The following is a 24,214-nucleotide window of genomic DNA, read 5'->3' on the forward strand; positions in this document are numbered from 1 at the left end:
TTCTCTTTGCAGTGTTCTTCTTTGTTCTGATGCTGGTCATCAGTGCTTGTTATCATCTTTCCCATAAAAATCTTCTATCTTTACCCAGGTTTGTTTAGGGGGGCAAAATATGCTTGAGCCTCTCCTATCTGAAGATTTAGCAGTGAATATTGGCATTATTATCTTAAAACTCATTTCTATGTGGTTGCTATACCACAGGTGTACAACACAACCTTAGAATGTCAATGTCGTATTTTGGGTAGCTAGGTTATAGAGAACTCTTAAGAATAAAGAGTTAGTTGTGGTTGAAAAAAATGAGAGAGAGAAAGATTTCAGAAAGACTAGATAAATTACTAAAATTACTAAATGACAACATAATGCAGTTTTGTAGGGAAGAAGAGAATATTTTTATGCACAAACACACACATATGTATACATACATATATACATATACATTTGGAAGAGGAGGAGGAAGGACATATTCAGAAAAATAGAGGATAGTAATTCTTCTTTTGAAATCTATCTCATAAATGTTAGTCGTCAAGATTACTCAACAAGCAGTCACTTGTTGCCATCTGAAATCCAGTGTTTTTCTGGTTGGACAATTCTTCTCAGCCAATAAGGCATTTATGGTGCTTTTGTGTTCTTAATCAAGGGTGAACTTTTCCAGCATTGTAAATGATAGGAAAGTACTCAGTGGGCCACAGGAAATCTTGACAGCATTTTGGAATGTGTGGCTCAGAACTTCTAAGTCAGGCCTTTGGAATCTGACTTGGGATTGGATTCTGGCTCTGGCATAGACTAACTCTGTGCCTTGGAAAAACTTCTTGTACTGGCTAGTTTTATGTAAACTTGACATAAATGAGTCATCTGAAAGGAGGAAACCTCAATTGAGAAAATGTCTCCATAAGATCTGGCTCTGAGGTATTTTCTTAATTAGTGATTGATGGGGGAAGGTCCAGCCCATTGTGGGTAATTCCATTCCTGGGCTGGAGTCCTGGATTCTATGATAAAGGCTGAACAAGCCATGAGGAGCAAGCCAGTAAGCAGCACCCCTCTATGGCTTCTGCATCAGCTCCTGCCTTCAGATTTCTGCCCTGTTTGAGTTTCTGTACTGATTTCCTTCAATAATGGACTAAAATGTAGAAGTATAAGCCAAATAAACTTTTTCCTCCCCAACTTGATTTTGGTCATGATGTCTAACTAAGACACTTTAAACTTCCTAGAGTCCATTTTTCTCACTGAGTTATGGGGAGGATAAAGTGGAAAGTTTTTAGTTAGCTAAACTACAGTGGTCTAAGTGACCACTAACTATTTTATCACCATTCTTATTAATTATGATACATAGAATAGTTAATGGTTAATGTCAATGCTTATCTTTGGAAAGATATCTTTTATTATAAATAATAAAATAAATAACTATACTCAGCCTGATATTGGCCTAATCTTGACTCATTCATCATATTTACCACAAAGTACTGACATGAATGAAAAAAATCAGAAATTGATTTCAATGACTAGAACTCCTCTAAAGTTGTTTTATTGTTTGCTACCTACAGTGCTTACTTGTAGTGTCACATTCTCTGCCAGGCAGTTGTAGACTGGTAAGTGCTTTCAGTGAGGCTACTGTCCTGGATTACAGCTGAGTCATGACTGTCCTGGATTACAGCTGAATCATGATGTCCTGGATTATAGCTGAGTCAGAGCTTACACAGATTCTGGCTTTTACTAGAAAGTCACTATTTATGTTTAACTTAACTGCTATGGATTTTTCTTCATACCTTCCATTTCTCAAGAACAATTCTGAAGCATCTGTTATTCCTAAAGTCCTTTAAGGAACTTTTCAAGAGGAAGATAATTGCACTGACCAACTGCTATATCTTCTCCTGTTTGCTACTGAGAAAGATGCAGAAATACCTATGTAGGTTCTGGTTTGTACCCAAATTATGTAGAGCTGAAAGGAGCATTGCCTTCAAACTCAAAACACACACACACACACACACACACACACACACACACACACACACACACACAGCTTGATGAATAGCACATCCTCAGATTTTCTTGAGCTCACTGATATACTGAGGTTGTGGGCAACTAGCAGGATGTTCAGGAGGAGATAGACATCTGCAGAAGAAATGGGACAGGGACACTATCACCTTGGGATTGAAGTCAGCCAGGTGCCTGCAAGAATTCAACTAGAGTAGTTGAGTAGGTGGGATCTGAGTGATGGCATACTGATTATGAATAAAGGGAGACCCACACCTTCTTACAGATATTTTATAGGAGCCTGGCTACAAATTCACAGAAGCAGTTGGAGAGACTACAGAAAGTCTCTCCTGTAGTGAATGTCTGGGGCAGGGAAACAAGCTTCTGTGAGAATGACAAGAAGTTCCATCTGAACACTGTTCCTGTGTTTCCCCCGGAAACACAATCTTGGTGTATGTGATATGTGTGGAAGGGGAACAGCAGTGCTCTTAGGCTATTGGTGAATTACATGTGAGGTAAAGGAATAGGAGGAAAGTCTTTACTCCCAGAGAAGGGGCAGGGGTTCATTTTGAATTCATAATTAACCCAGAAGAGAAACAGGTTCACTAAGAGGAACACAGCTTAAAGACTCAGTGATACAGTACTTGCCTACAACAAGAGTAGAAGAAGAACACAGAGTATTTCCTTCCCTTATTTCCAAAGGACAGTAATAAAAGAACTCAGAAAAAGAAGGAAGGGGCAAGGGAGAAAACAAAGAATAAAAAAGGACAACTAATAAGATAATATATTTTAATTCATTCATGACATAATCATATTAAATGTGAATGGCCTAAATACCTCAGTTGAAAGTTTGAGATTGTCAGATTGGATTTAACAAAAAAAAAGAAATATTCAAAACTATCCTGTCTTTATAAACCCACTTTAAATATAAAAACAGGTAGTTAAAAACTATTGTATATAAAAAATGATTGCTATGCAAATTGAAGTATTTTTATTAATACCAGACAAAACAGACCTTTAAAACAAGAGTTATTATAAGGGATAAAGATACACATTAAATTACTATAAATAATTCTTTTCTCCAAAGAGACATAACAACGAACTTTCAAAATACAGAATGCAAAAGTGCAGAATAAAAAGTGAAATATATAATTTCAGAATCATAATTAAAAATGTCAGTGCTCCTTTCCAAGTAGATGACTGAACAAATAGGAGTAAAATCACTAAAATTATAGGTGATCTGAGTCACTTAAGCCAACTTGATCTAGTTGTTTATAGAACATTTCATCCAACAACACAACCTTCTGAAGTACACATGCAGCATGCACCCAAAAATGCTGTGTTCTGAGCCATAAGACAGACCTTAACTTCAGAGAATAGACATCATGGACCCATAAGTGAGTTTAGTAGGGTGACAGATTATATTTCTTTAAAAATCTTTCATTTTATGTATATGGGTGTTTTGCCTATATGTGTATCAGTGCATCATGTGTATGCAGTGCCCTTGGAGGCCAGAAGATGGTGTTGAATTCCCTGGAACTGGAGTTACAGATGGTTGTGAGCTGCCATGTGGGTGCAGGGAATCAAACCTAGGTCCTCTGGAAGAGCAGCTGGTGCTCTTAACTACTGAGCCATCTTTCCAGTCATATTTCTTCACAGTCATATTTCTTTATATTAAAAATAAACATTTGGTTTTTGATTTGTTTTTGTTTTTTGAGAAAGTGTTTTTCTGGGTAGCCCAGGCTGTCCTGGAACTAGCTCTGTAGACCAGGCTGGCCTTGAACTCACAGAGATCCACCTGTCTCTGCCTTCCAAGTGCTGGGATTAAAGGTGTGTGCCACCACCATCAGGCTAACATTTGGATTTTGAAACTTAGATGCCTTTATAATAACACCTCAAAACCAAATACTTAGCTACAATTCTAACTATAACATTCAAGTTATCACTCCAAACTGGGTACAGAAGACACAGGAAGGTCCTGATTATCTCATTGTACCAGAAAGTAAGTAAGGCAGTGCTAACTGCCACCAATGGGGACATGTTGAGTACAGGAACTAATTTGAAGGAACTGTCCATGGCCCAGATGGGAACAATTTGAATTAGAACTAAATAAGTATGTGTTAGGTTGTAACTCAAAGAACAAAGTATGTGTTCATGAATCTGTTGTGATTAAATTAGTGTTGAATGGACTTGTTCCTTTATGGGAGGAAAGGATGATTCAGGAATGAGGGAGAGAGGAAATCACCTTCAGGATGCTGCTGTGGCTGTATTTACTACAGACAGCTCACCTCACAGATGCCAAAATTACTGGGTGAATAATCTCAAGATATTTGAGATTCCCTGATAATTATCAATCACACAGAGAAAATGAGTCACCTGGCAGATGCTACTAAGGTTGACCTGACCAGTAATAAGACAAACTGATATGGTGATGGCATATTGATACACTAAGTGTGGGAAACATGGGTCATCACTTCATACTAAGAGCACCGGCAGCTCAGAGTAGCAGAAGTGGGGCCGTTTTTTCTACCGCCTTGCAAAGCTGGGCATTGGCCTAGAATGGCAGGTATACTGACTGAGCACTGAGAACATCAACCCAAGTCCCTCCTTCCCTCTCCCCATGGGCTGAGGAATTAGGAGGGTACAGTCTTACATGTCATCCTTCATCCCTAGTGTGTCTTTCCCTATGTCATTTACTTTGTCTTTCAACAAAAGCTACAAGAGGTTTATCTCTCCATGTTTGTTTTAAAGCTCATCAGGGGCACGCCCTTGACATGTCTGCAGGTCAGAGGGCAAGCTTGGCTGTTAGGAATCTATTCTACACTTCCAGTTTAACTATTCTGGTGGGATAGTTAGATGAACAGGGTTTGGAGAGTGGTTAGACTGCTAGCAGGTGTCTTGTTTTCTCTTTCTCTGCAATTTGATCTAAGCTGACTCAAAATACTTTTATTTTGAAAAGGAGCCATCCTATTTTATTTCTCATAGGACACAGCACTTTTATACTATTCCTGCCCCAGACTCCTAAGCACAATTTAATCATGAGAAAATACCAGAAAAGTCCAACTGAGGGAGGACAGTCCACAATACCCAGGCAAGGCTGTTCCCAAGGGTCAGAATTCTGAGAGTAAAGGGAAGACTGAGTGGCAAGGCAGATCAGAGGACATGGAGGAGAGGCAACATCTCAGAGCAACATCACATCCCCCACTGAAGCCTGGGATAGAAAAGGACATTAGCTGTAATGCATTTTTGTTTTGTACACATATGTGTAAAATATTTCCACATATGGAAACATTAGAGAAAAATCTCTCATTCAGTCAGTGGTGGTGTGCCAGCATTATTTTCTTGATTTTGATTATTGTTGCTGTGATTACATAAGATGCTAACAACAAGGAAATCTGGGGAAAGGGCATATAGGATTCTCTGTCTAAATCTTGTGTGAGTTTAAAATGATTTTGATATGAAAGCTGAAAGATCTTGTGTGAGTTTAAAATAATTTTGATATGAAAGCTGAAAGAGAGGGGGTAAACTTTTGATGAAATAGGCCCTGGAGAAAGAGGCAAAGGCCACTGTGTCTTTTGGGAGGCTGTGGAGAGCTTCAAAGTGTCCATGGGATCTGCTGAAGAATGTCTTTGCAGGTTCCCTGGCACTCCTGTGCCTCTGTGTTCTTAGGACTGCAGCTTGAGAATTACTGTGATCAAGTCATCAACCCTAATCCATCTGGAGACATCTGATTTCTCCATTTCTCTCTTAAAAATTGCTTTAAGAATCAAGTATGAGCCGGGCGGTGGTGGCATATGCTTTTAATCCCAGCACTTGGGAGGCAGAGGCAGACAGATCTCTGTGAATTTGAGGCCATCTGGGTCTACAAAGTGAGATCCAGGACAGCCAGGACTGTCGCACAGAGAAACCCTGTCTTGAAAAACAACAAAACAATGTATTTATATAAGCAAATTTTTTTTTCTTTCGAGACAGGGTTTCTCTGTGTAGCTTTGTGCCTTTCCTGGGACTCACTTGGTAGTCCAGGCTGGCCTCGAACTCACAGAGATTTGCCTGGCTCTGCCTCCCGAGTGCTGGGATTAAAGGCGTGCGCCACCACCGCCCGGCCTATATAAGTAAATTTTTAAAAGCTTACTTTATCTTCCCAATTGAGAGATGACCGCCACCCTCTTTGTTTTATTGGCTGATCATTGGAAACAGCTATGCAGGCTAGTCTTCCATCAACCAATTCCATCATTCTTAGCTGACAGAACTTTCTGTATATACAGGTTTTGCTTATATGGAGATGCTTCATGCATTCCTGTCATTTGCTTGGCCCCTAAAGGCATGCTAGGTTTTGATCACCCATGAGAAGTTACATGAAATTTGCAGTGTTTATTCATGACCTTTTCTTGTTACAGCTTTGTTCATGTTGTTTCAGTATGGCTGAAATTTCACACTTTGCTCTTGCGATGGTGTAGAGTCCTCTGTAGCCATAACCTAGCATTTGCCTTTACATCTGTCCCAGAGAGTGACTGGGGAGCATGACTGCTGTGTGTGAGATGCCCAAAGTGGGGTCTACTAGATGGGGGAAGCTTCCTTATATTGAACTCAGGATTAGCATGGCAAAGGATAATCTTATTTGAAAGAAAAAGCAAGGTTAGACCCTATAAGTTACTTGCTGAGCAAAATTTCTACCTCTGATTTGGTGTACTAGAAAGACCCAGACTTTGTGCCTTTAGTTCCTTTTCTTGTTCTGTGTCCAGCTGTGCTTATCCAGGCTATGCTTGTGGTATGGTGAATCCATGATGTGAGTCACATCTGTCTGGTTGATATTGGACTTAGTGATGTTTTATAAGGGGCTTTGGATTTCTAAAGCTGAAGCCTGTGCTGGCTCTTCACTGGGATCATCAGAATTGTTCATGGAACTTGAAGGAGATCCCAGGATCCTCCTGTAGAAACTTGAAAGTATCTGCTTCCCCCTAACACTCCACAGGGTTTTCAATGTGCAATCTGTATTAGCCAAGGTTCTCTGGAGGAACAGAACCTATGGATGAATATGTACCCTAGACCGGTACATAAGGGCTGGAGGCAAAGTCAGCCTCCCTGCTGGTGGGACTGAGAACTGTGGGAGGCTCAGGCCGTAAGGCTGGATGCCTCAGCAGTCCTAATTTGGCACTGAAGGCCTGGATGTGGTTTTTCAGTCCACACTGGAGGATGGGTTCCAATGAGCCTTTTAATTGCAGCAAGCTGGAGGGAAGGAGACAGGTGAATCCTTTGGGCTTGCTGGACTTAGCCTACTCAGTGAGTTTGAGACCATAAAACAGGTGGACAGTGCCTGATGAATGACACCCAAGGTTGTCCTTTGGCCTCCACACACATGTGCACACACCTGCACACACCTACACACACACACACACACACACACACACACACACACACACACACACACACACTTGTACAAATGCACACCTGCATGCACTCATATGTACATGTCCCCTCCAAAAAAGCCTAAAAATATGCAACTTAAAGCAATTGAATGAACAAAATATTTAATAAATGAGCTAGCAATGGGGTGATTCCCAGTGTGGAAACTGGGTCATATCAAGTTCTCTCTTCCTCCTTCATTTGGCTCTTGGTTTGATCTGTTACTTCCTACTTCCACCTACTAGCACAGCAGTCCTCTCCACTGCATTGTATTTAATATTGATCAACCCTTCTGCTGAGATCTGTGTCTAGTCTGAGTTCTGCAACTGAACTGCCCTTTGAAGAATGCTATGAAAGGATAGAAGCCACTTTGGACAACAGAATTAGGTCCCAGATGCCAGGGCAAAATGATGGGCTTATTCTTATAGTATAAAATGTAAGAAGGCTAAATAATGTAAGGTCATGTTGTGAGGACCTGGAAAGTAAATATGTGAGTAGAGATCAGAAAAATGTGTGGCAGTAGCAGCAATTACAAATAAACAAACAGATCTATTGATCAATAGGTAGGTAGAAGAGTGATATAATTGTATTGCTTGAGTCCCCAGATGCAGTTGATGTCACAAAGACCTGAAAGAACTTTAATAAACTAAAAATTACTTTCCTTCTTGGAGATTGAGACTAACCAGGACAGGGTAAAATGCCAGCACCACAGACCCAGGACCCTCTGTCTTGTTTGGTCAGCCTGATCCACGTGGCTTCCAGGCCTGCACTCCAGCCAATAGGAAAGAGAATGGGAGGAGAGAGGGTGATCTTTCCCTTCAAGAGCAGACCCCGAAATCACACAGTTTATACAAGCTTGCAACTCAAAGCTAAAACCTGTCTTTGGGCCACACCTACAGGGATGTTGGGAAATGTAGTTCTAGTTGAGTAGCTGTATTAGTAAGATAGGAAGGGGAGGATGGCTACTGATGGAACTTTAACATGCTTGAACTAAAGTCAACATGCACATCAGTGTAATCTTTCTATCAGAAAGACTTGAGCAACAGTATATTGTACTGAGAGAAGTACAGAATCCTCTAAAACAGGAGATAGCAAGTTCTTTCAGAAAAGGACAAAATAGCAAACATTTTAGATTTTACAGGCCACATAGGGTATTTGTTACAAATTCTTTCCTGTGTTTGTGTTTTCACAACCCTTCAAGAATGTCAAATCCATTCTTAGTGGGTGGACTGTACAAATTAGGCTGCTCCAAGGGCTGTAGTTTGTGTATCTCTGTTTAGTATAAGCATGGCGGTCATCTGTGGTCACATCTAAAATGTAGGAGACTATTCCAGGGAGCTGATGAGTGTAGGGAGAATTCCAGGTGAGTTCCAAAAGAGGCATTTTAGCATGGACCAGCTCAGATTCCTGAGGACTTATCAGCCGTCTCAAATAGTTGAAGGATATTTGGGGTATTAGGAGTGACTCCTATTTTGTTCATATCAAAAGAGAAGAAGGAGAATTGATAATAGAAAGTTCTAGAAGGCAGACCACAGTGCTGTATATGTAAGGGCTTTCTAGTTGTTGCTTATCACTTGTGAACCCTATAATCACACATGTTATGTAGCTGTTTCATTTTATTCCTCACAGCCTCAATAGGTAGGCGTACCATTATGTCTCATATGACTTAGTTTTATATTTATATTCATGACCAAAATTCCTGACAGATACAACTTAATAGATGAAAGATTTCTTCTTGCTTATGGTTTGGAGGAACACAGTCTTTCACAGCAGAGAAGGCATGGTGGGATTTGTGGTAGCAGGGCTACCTGTGGCAGAGACCCCTCCTATCATGGCAGACCAGGAAGCAGAATGTGGGCAGAACTAGGGACCAGGCCTTCAGAGGTTCCCTATCTAATGACCTACTTCAGCCAGCTAGGCCCTGCCTCCTAAAGGCTCTCTAATACCTCCTAAAGGCTTCTCTAATACCCTTTCCTCCGTGGCACTTCAAACTGGGGATGAGTGTTCAAAACATGAGTCTGGAGGGCACATTTCCCATTCAAGCCACAACACCTCTACTTGACAGATGAGAAAGCCATAGCTCATGGTCACAGAGCTCACCTAGGTATGCTGTTACAAGCCTTAGCAACAGCCTCTCATACTGCCCCCTTGTGTTCAAGTTAAATGACGGATATGTAAATCCTGGAGCAGTGCCAGGTACAGAGTAAAGCTCCTGGTGGGAACACTTATTGGAATCCTTGGGTATCTTGGCATTTCTCTCTGTGGTGATTTTCTTAGTCTCCTGTGACCGAGAAAGAAGTACCATCAATTTGATGCCTTTGAATGACACATTCATCTGCTCATAGTTTGGAGGTCCGAAGTCTTCAGTCCATTTCTTGGTGGTGATCAAGGTGTTGACATGGGCAGGGACAAAATCCCTCTAGAAGCTTCAGGGGGAAATCCATTCCTTGCTTCTTCCTACTTCTGATGGCTCTGACTTGTCCTGGCTTCTGGCTGCATCCCTCTGATCTTGACCTTCTTAATCCCATGACTCTCTTCAGCCCTCTTCCTGTCTCTTACAAAAGATCCTGTGATTCCATGCAGAGCTCCCCCAACCCAGTTTGTTTAGAATAACCTCCCTATATCCAGGTCATTAATTTATTCACATCGTTTGCATGTAAGGTAGCATTCATTTTCCAGGCATTAGGTAGTACATATCTGTGGGGGCATTGTTTAGCCTATCCCAGTGGTATTTTGCATAGACTGGATGACCTCATCTTTCTCTTTACACTATTAGAAAATAACTTTATGGCATTGAATGGCTTAATGACAAATATACTATCTATTCTCTGAGGTCTCTTTTTCTGAAAACAACAGACTTTAAATAAGGCATGGGTTAGAGGAAGTAATTATTGTCAACTAGCCATAGTCAAATACTATTATTATGTTACTGAATAATGATTTCTTTGTTCCACAGATTTAAAATTCAGCCTTCATTTCTTACCTTCACATGACACACTATAGTCAGATTGTTTCTCGACTTCTTTCAATTCCACCAGGCTGTTTTGCAGGCTCTGCAGTGTGAGGCTCTTTTGGTTACTGTAACACTGAAGTGTTATGTATTTCTAACTGGCAAACATGTTTCTTCTTATCCCTTCTCTATTTTTCTGGCAATGGCCCTTCTACTGTTTTCTTTCTCATTGGGTGTTTCAACTGTGTGGGGTGCAGTTATGCACACTGTAATCAGCACTCAGAATGCTGAGGAGGGAGGAACTGAAGCTCCAGGCTAGCCTGGGCTACAGAGCTAGATACCATCTCTAAACAAACATCCATCCAACAATAACACAAAAAAAAACCCCAGTTATTATCATTTTAACATGGTATTTGGAAGAAGAGGCATTCTGGGATTGTCTACTTGACAAATGGTCCTTTCAGTCTTGTTTATTACTATTACTACTACTATTATTGTTTTGATTTGGCTTATGCATTTCTGTGGAGACTTTCTCGCTTTTTTAAATATAGAAATTTAATTCCAGACACCTGTATTTTAAAAACAAATAGATGGTGGTTAGTAGGTAGGAAGGTAGAATAGACACTGTAAGAGAATAGTAATAATAACCAATAAGAAAAGAGAACAGATTATAATCAAATACTCTATCAAAACTATGTGAATTGGAATCTCTCTCTCTCTCTCTCTCTCTCTCTCTCTCTCTCTCTCTCTCTCTGGGTAAATGAAATTGGTAGGTGATGCTGCAGTTTAGGGGAATACTGCATATTTAATCATTTGACTCTCATCTTTCAAAATGTTTAATAATTAAATGTTATAACCATGCTATCAATTCTATTCTCAATCTTATATTTTACCTGGCTTCACTCCACTTCACATTTTCTTACATAACACCCTCTTCTTGTGTGAGTTCATTTTCATGGCCTATTTTCCCCTTGCTTAGCAGAGAATCTTAAGTTATGTCCAGAAACTTTTCTTAATAAGGGGTGTGCCAGTGATGTCATGTCTCTATTTTGTTATCACATAGAGGGAAACACTAAGGCTAAGTTAATAGTACCCCCTCCCGGGGGGGGGCAGTTGAGAGCTGTGCCCTTAAAAGAGAGAGGGAGTGGGCCCAGACCTTCTGGATTCCTGACAACTTAGCCATATTATGACTTTTCCTCGGTACTGTGGTGTTACAGGGAGATGAGAGGCAGAAAATAAAAATCTTGTTTTCTCCAGACTTCCTGGTTTTGCTTTTTAATGTGAAGAAAGGATGCTTTTGTCAAGGAACACTTCTCTAGGTCTTTCAACAGAGATAGAGACATCTTTCTTCTCAACATGTGTCTTCTCTTCCTCCAATACCACAGTGGCAGACACACCTGCCTCCTCCCAGAAGTTCCCTCCCCCAGGCTTGAGTAGAAGAGAGGCTGTGAGAAGAGTGACAGGCTCCCTGTGGTAGGTCTGTGCCTTGTCCTAAGCTCAGGTCCGGGGTGGCCACAGGAGAGTCAGCTCCATGCTGTGTGGCTGGTGATATTTCCGGCTGCCAGTGCCCAACCAATCAGTGACAGACTCAGCTAGCTAGGGCGGTGACACACGAAATATGGTAATTTTCTGTAAAGAGAAGAGAGGTGGGGGAGTGGTTTCGGCTGGGAGGGTGAGGCAGACAGGGCCAGGTAAGAGAGAACCAGGCATTGGTTTCAGAGGTCTGTTGGGCAGGACCAGGAGAGGGAATGAGAGCTGGGGCTAGAGCGGGAGGGCTCTGTCCTGGAGTGGCCCTAGGGACACTGTGATGGAGGGGACCCTGCTGATGGCAAGGAACAAGGGGAGAACCAGCAGTGCCAGGATGAAGCTCTGGGGCTCTTGGGTGAAAGACATTTGTCTTTCTTTCCAACAGGAGTCAATTTCCTTTTTGTATTTTCTCAGTGGTACCTCTTTAAAAGGTAGAACAAAACTCAAATAGACGCCACCTGCATGGCTGAAGTAGTTACCAAGGACGTTTCAGGTTAGAGGTGGTTTATCCCTCCGCCCTGTTGTTCAACCTTCATGATCAACTTTGTTCGAAACTCCAAAAAAGTTCAAAACAGAACAGCAATGAAGCCTTGCTAAACTTTTTTTGAGGAGCCAAATGAGAATGGTCAGACACTAAAGGCTAGGTGGTGGTTTCGATCTCTGGTTGAAGCAGATGGAAACTAGAACAGGACCTGTGCCTGAGTCTCAAGGTGGCTCAAAAGTGGGGCTAGAACCATCCTTGGGGGTGGGAACACCTTCCAGTTCCTTGAGACCACAGGGCAAGACAGGGCAGTATGCCCTGTGGTTAGGCCCTGGGGGGAGCACAGGGGGGTATCACTGCCTTCAGTCACATGACAAGATTTCCGGCCCTTTATCAGCAATAAGGGACCCCAGAGGGGTGACCTGTGTGTTGACAAGTCTGCTGAGGGTCTGACCCCTTGAGCACGAATGTTTAGAAATGTTCATGTGCAATGCTACTCGTCATTGGGAAGCTCATCGTCCTGTATTTGCATGTTTCTCCCACCATGTAAATGTATTATCCACGTGTGTAGATTTATGAAAGGGTGTCAATCAATGAACATTGTCACTGCTGCAATTCTGCCCCGTGTGGCTATAGGCCGGGCACTGGCTTCTTCCAGTACTCCCAGCTTTGCTATTCAAGTGATAATTGGTGTACTGTATCTTTAAAAGGTTAAAACCCCTTTAAAAAAAAAAAAAAAAAAAAAAAAAAGGTCTGGACTCCTAGTGGAAAAGACAAGCAGGGCATGGGTTGGCTCTGGATTCAGAAAGCAGCTGCTGATTAGATTCTGTGTCTGCGGGCTGAATTTATTCCGTGTTTCCAGCAGGAATTCAAGAGGGATGCTTCTGTTTGGGTTTCTGATCGTGATTTATATTTATTCAGAGGAATAACAGAGGGTGGATCTGTTCCCGGTGCGAGCATGCTCACCACCAGCCGACTCTCCCATTATCCCCCTGCCTAGTTTGGTGCTCCAGTGTACACGAGTATTTCGTGTGCATATGTATGTATACAAACACGCATGCACGCCTGGACGGACAGACATATGCACAGGTTATTTCTTAAGGACAATTCCTTCAATAAGGTCTCTACCCCTTACTTGAAACAGGTGTTTATGAAAAAAAAATGCACAATATCCCGACTGACCGGAATAATTGATGAAGAAGGGTGCTGGATCCGTGGGTCAGAGAACACACAGGACCAGCTTGCTACCCCAAGGCCAAAGGTAGGGGACTCTGGGTTTTTATTCCGCGGATGGATTCCTTGCGCCTTATTTTTCCTTGATTGTGTTTTCGCCCCGTGGCTGCCACCGGGAAGTGCCACCGCGCTGCGATTCCATTTTGTCACTGCCTCTCTCACACCAGGTGTCGGGCGGGCTGCGGTGGCGGCGAGGCTGGCAGCTTGGCCACCGTGCGCGCGCGGTGGGCTGCGTGCTTGGCCTGGCTGGGGGAGCGCAAACCTTAAGTGACCCCCGTGCGTCAATCACTCGCACAGCACCTCGGCTGGGCTGTAACCCTGTGCACGCCGCGCGCCCCCGCGATCGCTCACTGGGCAGCATTGCGCTGCAGACCGTACTCCTGGGCCAGGCAGCTGCTCCAGGATGGGTCAGGCCCCAGAGAGATGTCTGTCGGTGCTTGGTTGAAGGGTGATATTGGTCTGATATTGGGTACCAGGACCGAAGGAAAAAATTTCCTTTCCTGCTTTCCAGTCTTACCACAGGGGGAAAAATATCATACCTTGCCAGTCCTCTCCCCAAAGCACACCACACCACACCAAACCCAAACACCTACTGAGGCAGGAGGTGGGGGTGGGGGTGTGAGGTCGGGGAGGGAGGTGTCTTGCCTTGCCTTTTATAAAGCAGACGCCCCTTCCTAGACGTGCCCCACATTTCAGCATACTTTAAAATGGAAACACTGCTGGTAACAAATAGCCCCTGAGGAGGTGATGGACAACTAGACTGGTGGCTGGGACAGAAGTGGTGGTGTAGAGGAACTTGGAGATCTGTATGAACTGTCTTGAAGCTGGATCGTTTGGTTTATAGTGCTTGGCAGCGTCAGGACCATTTCTGTGGCTTGGCCCGCCCTTGAACTTTGGGGACAATGGTTGCACAAGAGCCTGCTGGCCTGGGAGAGTGGTACTGTGGTCCTCTTTTTGCTTTGCATCTTGAAATTTCTGGCAGCCCTTGGTTTTGCAAGGCAGTGGCCAGGTGACCCCGAGGTATCAGGGATGCTTGGATTTCTTAACCCAGGGTTGCCTTCTGTTGCTGGGGGTGGGGGTGGGGGATACAGAAAAGCAGCATTTGTTGAACTAACCTCTATACAAGTGTTCTTCAACCCATGTTTATGTGGTTATGTAATCCCAACTGATGTTCAGACCCTGTGCCCAATACTAGCGTCAGCCCTCCTGCACTAAAGAAGTCGGGTGTTTCTGTTGTTTATAATGTTTTTATGTAATTATGTGTGTGATGAGGACAAGAAGCACGTGGGGACCAGGAAGAATCATTTGAACAACTTGAGGGTAAAGACCACAGGCAAAGAGCAGGTCTCAGCATTGGGTTGGTGTTTATCTGAGGCCTTCCCACCGGTTTCTGCCCAGGTGGGAAGGATATAGCCACATCTGAAGGGTCCCCAGATTCCTAACTCCAAAGGATGAAAGGGACACTGAGTCTAGGGTGGCCACTCACGTGCCAGCTGTTTCCTCTTGCCTCCAGAGGAAGAGCCAGCTCCTGTTGCCTGTGTCAGTTTTGCTCTGGGCTGGGCTGTCCTGTGGGGTGGAAAGAGACCCATGCTGGTGGAGTTGTTTGAAACCTGCTGCTTGAAGTGGAGACCTGCAGGAGCTGGACGCTCTTTCCACCGTTGCATTGCAATGTTTGGGGTTTTGCAAGGTAGGAGGATAGCTGTCCTGTGGGGAGTTCTGCAGGCAGGAAGGGGGGTGTATGCTGCCTGAGCTTTTCCCTTCCACCCAACTCTGTAAAGTACCCACCCCACAGTGCTCTTCATACAGACCCTCTAGTCGTACTCCTTATCCACTCCACCTGGGGCTGGTGGACAGATTTGTTAAATTGGTGGCTAAGTCTGGTCTCTTAAGGTTACAGTTATTTCCTGGTCCTCAATACCCTGGTACAGCAGTTGGTGGGAGGGGGCTGTTGCTTTAAGGGCTAACTAGTATGTGCTCTGTGGATCAAGACGTGCTCAACTGGCACCATTGTTAGGATATCTCCCCACATTGTGTTACAGCCCTGGCCACCCTCCTCAAAGTGGGGAAGTGTATGCTGCTCTTGAACTCCTGCCAAGTGAGCTAGGGAGGCATTTAGTGTGTGAAAGGTGCGGACAAGAGGAGATACATTTAGTCTGAAGTCCTGGCAGATTTCAGGATCCAACTTGATGGAAGATAACGTTAAGAAAGCTGTGTGACAACTAGATAGCTTTCAACTTGTCTCTCTTCCTGCTCAGCAAGTTCCCTGGTGTCTTTCAGGTTTTTTTCCCCTGCCCATCAAGGAGGCCCTGACAGGTTGGTTTTTCAGTCTATTACTCCAGGAGGAGTCAGAGCACATTTTACCACTCCATAACTGTACCAGGGCAGGTAGGGCAGGAAACCTAGCTACCTAAGCAAGTAGTTTTGTTCTTCAAAACTGTAAAGCCAGTGGAAGCATCATAACTGTGAAAAGAAGATGAGATAGTTTAAAAAGTAACATGTGCTCTGCAGCTGGAGGGCACTAGGCTGCTGTTGCACAATCTGGACTGTGCAGTCAAGAATGGTAAAGCAGAGAGATGTCACAAGTCTGCAAGTGTGCATTCATCCTGCCTTTTATTAGTGGGAACTTCAGACCCTCTTTCAAGGACTCAGCATTTATTTAAAATTCTAAGAGCCTTGCTAAATGCACTTAGCAAATTTGAAGAAACCAATAAGGTTTTGTGAAAGGGTTAGGAAAGTTGTCTTTAATCAAATATCAGTAAGAACTAATAATAATGCTAGAAACAAGAGACACTAAAAAATATGTTTAAAGGCTATAATTCAAAACATGGACTTCTAAGAGTAGTGAAAGTATGCAAGCAATTCAATGAAATGTTAAATATTTTGTTGCATCTTTTGACCTGTGTATATAAAAATCCATTTAATGGATGTTCTTGTGCCCTGTTTAAGAAGGCACATGGATTAGGAGTCCAAACCAGCTGCAATTGGATTTTTGTTTGTTTGTTTAGCATGGTGTTTAGAGAGAAAAGTGCAGCTATTTAAGAAATTACCCTCCCTCCCAGTGCCTCCTGAAGTTTCTGGATAGCCAAGGGCTTGCTGATCGTAGTACAACTATAAATCCCTGCTGGGAACTTGGTGATCTTTGGCTGGCATTTAACGGGGCTGTACCATACTTTATTAGAGAAGTTTTGTTTTAACATTTGATAGTACAGAGAATCCTGAGAAAATGATATTGGAACTTTCATGCATCTTCTTGTGGCCAGAGACACACTGCAGACTTCTAGCCCAGTGACATTATGCTACAGTTGAAAGAGGACTGATGCTAGAATCAGGATAGGGGAGGTGGTTTCTGGTGCATAGTTTCTTATGCCTTTTTAGGGAATGCAGGTTGACCACTGCCAGTGTGCTGATCCATTGGAAGATCAGTTCAAGATGTTATGACCACACCCCAGGGTTAGTGGTGCGATTACTCAGTTCAGACAGTATGCTCAGAACTGGAAGGATGTCTGACTTACGCGAGCAACACAGAGTTTGGCCCAACCCTCTGCCCATTTGCTCAGTTACAATTTTTCTTCAAAACAAAGGCAACAGGAAAAACACAAATAGAAGAAAAGGAAGGCCCATGCTCTTTGAAGGCTTTTTTTTTTTTTTTTTTTTTTTTTTTTAAATTTGGTCTCTCTGTAGAAAATGTGAAGACATACCTGAAGTCAAGGGAACAGTGTTGCTTGAGGTCTGAATGCATACATTTATTGTTTAGATCACTTATCTGAAAGAAAAATGTCCATTTCAGGTTGTTTGACTATCATCAGAAATGTTCAGAGTTATTTCAAGTTTCAGTGTCTTTAAGGGAAGGGGTATTCTTGTAATGAGTTGGAGAGAAGCAGTTCTGTGAAATCTCAAGGGGAGTGGGAAGGCAGAGCAGAGGAGCTGGTGATGTGAAGTGACCGAAGCCCCCTAGCCAGAGGGCAGTCTTTTTGGGTCAGTGTAGAGGTCACTTGCTTGGGGTACAGGATGGTAAGTATGGGCTCTGCAAAATGTAGTAGAACTTAACACATGAGTGAGGGGCCTCCTCTCCTCAGTAAGTGTTGCCGAAAGCCAGGTGACATTGAGACTCTTGTGGACAGAGAGGTAATGCTGAGCTTTACTCTTAGACAGTTAAGTCCATCAAATTTAAAGAGTGAAGCAGGGAGAAGTATAGGGACCTTGAGATCTCTCTGAGCATCTACGACTCTTATAATGGGAGTTCAGGGTCAACCTGGAAAAGAAATCCATGGTTGCATAACTGGATCCAAAGAAAAGCCAGTGAAAGCATAATGGAAACAATAAATGAAAGCAGCATATAATATAAATTCATGAATGAGGGGCTCTGGAGACAGCTCAGTTGGTAAAGTGTTTGCCTTGCAAGCATGAGGATCTGAGTTCAATCCCCAGATGTGGTTAAAAAACAAAGCCAGGCAGGCATGGTGGTAAAGGACTTATAATCTCAGTGCTGGGGAGGCAGAGACAAGGGATCCCTTGTGATCACTGGCCAGCCAGCCTAGGCTACACAGTGAGTTCCAGGCCAGGTACCTAAGAATGGCAATGGCACCTGAGCTTGACCTCTGGCCTCTAGATGCATTCTGCATACATATACATGCACACATACACATGAACTTGCACACATATACACATACACATGAACTTGAACACATATATACACACACATGCACACCTACACATATTAAAAATAATGTGACATACCTGGAGTGAATTTCAGTCTCTTCAGACATTGGCTGGATTTCCAGGCCCAACATGAAATGGTGAAGCTAATGAATCCCAATAAAAACAAATGCCTTTGACAGAGGAGGACTTTGAAAACTTCCTTAATATTCAATGTAGTAGATCCTTGATAACTACATCTCAGACTCCTAGCCAAGCCCCACATTTGGAAATGCATAAAAGATTGTATAATCTCACTTCCTTCTGGATGTGGCTTCAGCTCAGAGGTCAGAGGTGATGCAGGAGCTGCCAGCTGTTTGCTTTTGCAGTTTGCATTTTCCATGTCAGGCCTTCTGTGTCTCTTTTGGCATCTTGGGACAGCGATACCGGACCTTGGAGAAGGCCCAGACAAGTGATCCCTCCTAGCTGTGGCTTTGTTACACAAAGTCCACATTCTGGCTTCAGAAAAAAGACAAATTGCCATGGACAAGGCTGTTAGGAGTTGATCACTAAGAGCTCAAAGAGTGAATGTTGACTATGGTGAGTATGCGTGCCTCCTCCAAAACTTCCCCAACTCTGTGGCCCTCAGCATAGACTTAACACGGTGTTAGAAACTTCCCTGACTCAGCACATCTTGATGAGGGTACAGGACCTCTCATGACTAAAGCATGTGCTCAAGAACCCAATTGAAGTACTACCATGGAAAGTCAGGCAGCAGAAATGGCAGTCACTGCTCCCTGCCTTTATTTGAAAAGACTTCTAAAGTTGAAAAGATTCTAGGGGACTTCTTAAGAAAGCATAATTATGATTTCAGAAAATGGGGAGCTAGAGCCTAACATGCTCTGGGTTACATTCTGCTCAGTGGCACCCTTGCAAGAGTGTTTCTGGAATGATGAGGAGCCAGAGACTTACCCGTTACCACATGGGGAATCATCTTTCCCAGCAAGTGAGATGATCATCTTTCCCATCTATTCAATGTTTCTTTATAGCCTTCTCTTAAATTAATTGTAAAAAAACTGAGACAACAAACCATAAGATACTTAAGTGATACATTTGTAAATTACATCTAAAGAAAAATAGTATTGCCAATGCTCAGTAGTGTCAACACTCAGTACTCCCCTGTCCATTTGAGAGAAAGAGCAATAAAAGTTCACTCCTCCATCCCATCCCATCTCATCTCCACTTCCCACTGCTAACCATTTCTCAGATATCTCTATGTCTTTTCCCCAAATTTTTCTTTATTACTCTTGTATTTGTGTCCCTAAACAATATCTTGCTTAGTTGTACATGTTTGTTGTACATGTTTTATGTGGGTCACATAAAAATGGAATCATTGGCATTTTGTTGTTCTGGTGTTCAATAAATGTGGCCCGGGAACATGAGTCAGGCTGCACCGATTGACAAACAACTGGGTTATCTCCATATCATCGATAAATTGCTCCTTATCTGATAAATCCTCAGTGCTCCCCTGATACTTCTCTGAGTCCTCCCTCCTCCCTAAGGAGGTTGCACCTGCCAAAGCAGGACTGTGGTACTGTGGGTACCAGCCAGTAGTTGGATGCTTCACTCCTTGGTTCATTCACATTGTTGAGTGTAGCAAAAATGTTTTCATTTTGCTGAACTGCTATATGGTATCAAATGGACACATCATTGTTTATAACTATTCTATTGTGAATAAACTGATTCCCAGGACTTTTTTTTTTTTAACTGTTACAAATAGTACAGCTGTAAGCATTTTTGCTCAAGCCTCCTGCTGAGCATGTATGTTCATTTAGGGAATAAACACAGTAGTAGAATTACTGGTCACAGACTGTGAACATTTTCAATGCTATACAGTAGTTTCAAATTAATTTCCACTAGCTTATGTGAATTTCACTTCAATAAAAAATTAATTTCCATTGTGCTGAACCGACGTCTATATCCTGCTGCAGTGTAGGGTTGTCTCTGTTGCTTTGTATTCTTGCCAGTGCTTTATATTTTGTAGGATATTGCCAGAATTTTTTTGTCAGTCTTATGGGAGTATAACAATAGTTTCTTTGGTTTTAAGTTGTGTATATTTGATTGGTTCAGGACTTTGTATGACTTGCTGGCCTTTCAGATGTGTGTGTGTGTGTGTGTGTGTGTGTGTGTGTGTGTGTGTGTGTATAGAACCTTCCACATCTTTTGCCTGTTTATTTAAAATCTGTGCTGTTTACATTTTTCCTATTTATGTATGAGTTCTTTCTATATGCTCAAAACTGTTACTCATCTGTATGCAAATATTTTCTAACTCATGACATCTTTCACAGTCTTTTTAAGTATCTTTAAAGAAATGGAAGGTCTTGATTTAATGTAATAAAGATGTATCCATCTTTTCTTTATCATTAGACATTTCATATTTTAAAGATATCCTGAGGAGAAACACTATCTTCTAGAAGTTTCAGGCTTTTTCTTTTGTATTCAATATTTCCTCGAGGCTTGGCATTTTCTGTGGATTTGACATTTTTCATCAAAATGAGGATTTGCCCTTCCTCTGTAGTCTGTGAAGGTTTTAAAATATTTTATTACATTTTGTGTGTGTGTGTGTGCGTGCACGCGCGCGCGCGCATGCTAAGAGATAGCTTACAGGAGTTGGCTTTCTTTATCCACCATAGGTGCTAGGGATTGAACTCAGATCTTCAGGTTTGGCTGCAAGTGTCTTTTCTTGCTCAACTATCTTGCCTGGCTTTTTAAAGCTTAACAAAAAAAAAAAAAAATGGAATTTCGAAAATTGCTTTTCCTATGTTTATTGAGGTGTATGTGTTTTTTCTGCCTTTGTTAATGTACGGCGAACTGATTTTCTGGTGTTAAATTAATTGTGCTTGCCTAGAATAAACTTGACTTATTGTAATGGGTTCATGTTTGTATGTATTTCTAGATTTGTTTTGCTTAAGTGTTGCTTAGAAGTTTTGTGTCTTTGCTGTGATTTCCATTTCTCACCCTCTCCTCATCAGTTTTATACTGAGTTTGAGCTAAGCCTAGACAGGAGGTTTTAGAGAAATCCCTCCTTTCCTGTTCCTGAGAAGGGTTTATGTATGGCTGTATGTATGTATTCTTCTTTCTCCGAAAATCTGGAATCCTGATTCAATTTCTTCAGTAGTTAGTAGATACTAGGGTTTTAAATTTTTTCTTGACTCAATTTTGGTAAACCATCCTTTTCTAGAAATCTTCTGTTTTATTTGATTTTTACAAAAATTGCCATCAGGTTGTTTGTAACAGATGTGTGTGTTTGAACTTCTGTTGTGTCTGTAGTTGGGTCCCCTTTTCGTTTGTACTACTGATGTTCTGTTTGGTTCCGTGGTCTTCTCAGGATGTTGTCACAGCTTTTAAAAAATCAGTTGTTGACTTCATGATCTTATCATTTATTTTCCAGGATATGCATCTTTATATTGATTTTTATTTTCTCCTTTTAGCTTTGAGATATTGTTATCTCTTGTTAAATTGATTTTTTTAAAAAAATTTTCAAGTTTTTTTTCATTATGAACAGTATCAGTTCTACATTTCCACTTTGTCACAAATTTTTGACATGTATTGGTTTTATATTATTTGGTTCTAAGTATAATTTCCACTATGGTTATTCCTTAACTTGTAGTTATTCATAGCTATAGCTTTTCATTTTTAAACTCTAGGTACTTGTTTTGCTTGTTACCTCCCTGCTGTTGACTTCAAACTTAATTTTTTCTTAACTCACAAATATATGCATGAAATCTGACTTTTAACTTTAATTAATTATTTTTTTGTGATAAGGTATCACTATATAGCCTTGGCTGGCTTAGAATTCACTATGTAGAACAGGACAGTCTTGAACTCAAAGAGATCTATCTACCTGTCACTGTTTCCTGAGTGCTGGTATTAAGGTGTGCCCTGTACACCTGGACTAAAGTTCAACTTTAAAGCCCATTAGGGCCAATGATAGAGTTATGTGTGTCAATTTTCATCATGTTATATGAGTCTATATTATTGCTATATGAAAGTTCTAGGTAACTACATTAGATTAAGCTTCTTGGTTATGTTGTTTATATTCTTTCTATCTTCACTGGTTTTGGTCTGTTTGTTCAGTTACTAAGAGAAGTATATTAAAGTCTCCTGCATAATTATGGGTTTGTTTTTCCTTTTATAGTCTTTCCATTTTTGTTTTTATTGTTTTGAGCCCGTGTTATTAGAAGCTTGTGTAAATTTAAAATAATTTTGTATTTTAGGTGAATTGAATTTTGTGTAACAAAATGGAACTTTTTCTTTCATGATTCTTTTAGTCTTAAATCTTATGTGGACTAATATTCGTGCAATTCTACTCACTTTATTTTGTTTGATATTTTCTGTTAGAGCTTGAACTTATTATCATTTTCTTTAGTAAGAAATTAAAAACAACCCCTGTATTTTTGTTTGATTGAAAGCCTTGCTTGTGAGAAAGATTTTCATTGTTGTTGTTGGAGAGAAGTCTAAATTGGCTTTATCTCTGTGGTTATTCTCCTCTATTTTGTTGTCACCTTTCAAGTGTGGTGTCTTTGGCTTTCCTGTGAGGAAATTAATTTTTTTCCCTTTTTAGCTACACTTAAATGTTTGGTGTTTGTCTTCAGTATTCCTTGATTTCACAAAATGTACCAGTATATGTTTCTATCTCATACTTAATCTTCACAGTTAGGGGAAATTCTCATCCCCTGTTCCCAGGAGGCCACAACAGATGAAGCTCAAGGTCACTGTAACCTGCAAATGCCCTCAACCTGGCTGCAGTGTTTGGCTGCCTTTCTAGACCACGGTTTTTACTTTGTTTTGTTTGCTAACATTTCTCATAAAAATTCCAGTTCATTAGTCATTTAAAAGGCATTTTCCCTATTATACCCATTTGTATTAATTGTTCTCAGTAAGCTGCCAGTCCACTATGGTGCTGGAAATTCTAGTCTTTTGTGTTGTCTTTAATATCATGATGGGTCTTAACACTTAACCAACCATGGAGGACTCTGCTAAGTCTATGGGTAGTCTGTCCCATGATCTAGTCAGCAGATAGGATGTGATACATTCTTCCCAAAGCAGTATTGCAGGCTCCTCTCAGGCCAATGGAGACTGGTGGGTTGTTAGTGTGTTTTAAACCCATAGCAAGCAGCTTACAAGGACAGAAGCAATACTGAGTAGTAACCAATAGTCTACCCCTTACATGCAAAAGTACACCTTCTAGGGACTCAATTGTTCTTTCTCCATGGTAAATTGAAAGAGCTGGTGGATTTGGGCTGATTTTCAGTTTCATGCATTGAATGTTCTGCTTTGGTCAGATACTTCTGAGTACGGATTCCCCTACCCCCACCTCTCTCCACCACCACCACCCTAGACCTGGAGTAGAATAAATCAGGCTTAGAGGTAGACTGTCTCTTTGGCTTACTCGAGACCCAGGACAATTTAGCTTTTCTGTTATGGATGCTTCTTTTCTTCCTGACATAGCATAGCAAGATATCAGTTTCAGTATGTTAGGGAATAATGGAACCGATTCCCCCCCCCCTCTGTGTTTGTGTGTGTGTGTGTGTGTGTGTGTGTGTGTGTGTGTGTGTGTGTGTGTGTGTGTTGAAAGCATCCAGTCGTTCTCCAAGACTGGCTCACCTTCTAACAAACAGGAAGGTGGGAGTCAGCTGGCACCCTCAGCCTCCTCCCCTTGCCCATGTGCCATGGGTTGCATGTGGCTGAACCCAACTCCCAGGGCTCTTGGCTAAGGGACCTCATAATGCTCTTTGTCCAAGAGGTCCCGACTGACGAGTGACTTTGCTGTGGCTTGCTCTCAGGCAGGTGGGCCCTACTGTTCACTTCCTGAAACACTTTGGAGCAAGGGCAGTTGGTTTGTTATTGTCCCCTTCCCTTCCTGTGAGCCTACTGTTGTGGGAGGGAGGGTACAGCAGATGGACTTCCTGGTTGCCAGGGACCTCCTGCAGCCTAGGGGAGCTAACAGTGCCAGT

At 41.9% G+C, this 24,214-nt stretch overlaps 1 protein-coding gene across 3 annotated transcripts in view; it reads left to right on the forward strand.

Annotated features, from left to right (window-relative positions):
• Positions 1 to 24,214, forward strand: part of Hivep3 (HIVEP zinc finger 3) — a 417,522-nt gene that overhangs the window by 82,313 nt on the left and 310,995 nt on the right. For 2 of the 3 annotated variants that reach the window (XM_028886461.2, XM_028886465.2), the window contains exon 1: positions 13,087 to 13,590. The gene's annotated coding sequence lies outside the window, so the exon portion shown is untranslated. Of the gene's footprint in view, positions 1 to 13,086; positions 13,591 to 24,214 lie in introns of those variants that run through there. The other variant, XM_028886462.2, reaches the window with a different exon arrangement.

Source organism: Peromyscus leucopus, chromosome 2 (assembly GCF_004664715.2).
Source record: "Peromyscus leucopus breed LL Stock chromosome 2, UCI_PerLeu_2.1, whole genome shotgun sequence".
Classification (NCBI taxonomy): Eukaryota; Metazoa; Chordata; class Mammalia; order Rodentia; family Cricetidae; genus Peromyscus; species Peromyscus leucopus.